The sequence below is a fragment of the Galeopterus variegatus genome, unplaced genomic scaffold (genome assembly GCF_000696425.1).
Source record: "Galeopterus variegatus unplaced genomic scaffold, G_variegatus-3.0.2 Scaffold7397, whole genome shotgun sequence".
Classification (NCBI taxonomy): domain Eukaryota; kingdom Metazoa; phylum Chordata; class Mammalia; order Dermoptera; family Cynocephalidae; genus Galeopterus; species Galeopterus variegatus.
Genome location: NW_007733508.1, coordinates 78,035 through 79,212, shown reverse-complemented (window position 1 = coordinate 79,212; position 1,178 = coordinate 78,035). Strand labels below are relative to the sequence as shown.

Here is a 1,178-nt window from a genome sequence, read left to right as displayed (position 1 = left end):
AAAAAAAAAAGCACAGAATAGGTCCTTATCTTTCACACTATCTCCATGTGTGACTGTAGCAGAAGACACAGACTGGTATGAATTCATTTATAAAGATTTATACAGATCAATCTATATTGGTACACAACTACAAAAGGAGAAGAAAACCAACAGGTTAAGTAATAAGCTCAGGAGTACGCCCTCACAAGAGGAGATTAAGAAAAACAGGGTGCCAAGAAAGAAAAAACTTAAAAAATAGAATACCACAGGGCCATGCAAGAGATCAGAGTTCCAAAGGATGGGCAGGTCAACAGTATAAACACAAGAGCTATTTTTCTGGTTACCTTATCCAACTGCTGATGCTGCTAAGTCTAGGATAGGCAATATACCTGTAACTTGGTGCTCATTAAGAGTTTTTCTAGTGAGAATTCATACTTCCATCCAAACTCCCTGCGACTCATAGCTGGGTGACCTTGAGCAAGTTATTTAAACTCACTGTAACTGAGAGACTTTACCTGTAAGCAGTACCTATCAGAAGAGGATACTGTGAAGATTTACTGAGCTAGTTCATGTAAAAAGCACTTAAAACAGAGCCTCCCACATGGTTTAATAAATGTTAATTATTATTCAAGAGGTAGACTGACAGGACTGGATGATTAATTGAGAGAGATAAGCTTTTAGGGAGAGCTTAGTTAGTGATGCCTGGATCTCCCAACTGGATGTTATTCACAGTGGAATAACAGAAAACAATGGTGGAATCTTAAGGATTGAGATGATTAGCTCAGTTTTTAAGTGAAGAACTTGTTATCTCACAGAATCCTGCCTTCTACAACCCAGAAGGACTCTAGTAATATGAATGTCACTTTTTCTGACTTTTCAGTACTACTGCATTTTTTAAATCCTATTTTTAAATTCCTTGGTCATTTCAACAGATATAGAAAAGGATAAGTCAGTAGCTTCTGCTAAAAGCTGCTATATTGCACAGAAGTTTTCTGTTTGGTAATTTTAACACTTATTTTTATTAGAAAACATTTTCTGGAAGACAGTACTCCAAAAGAATCCAATTAAAAGCATTTTTAAATAGTATTTTTGGGGTAAACTTTAACTGAAAATTTGTGACATAAAGACTATCCTTAATGCTTAGATGTTTTTATTCCTAATTTTAGCTGCTACTTCCAAAGCATTAATTTAATAATATT

General features: G+C 34.9%; 1 protein-coding gene across 1 annotated transcript in view; it reads right to left on the bottom strand.

Moving 5' to 3' along the window:
- CEP135 (centrosomal protein 135kDa) overlaps positions 1 to 1,178 on the bottom strand; it is a gene marked incomplete at its 5' end in the record, with an annotated part of 63,205 nt that overhangs the window by 28,972 nt on the left and 33,055 nt on the right. The gene's annotated exons all lie outside the window — the stretch shown is intronic.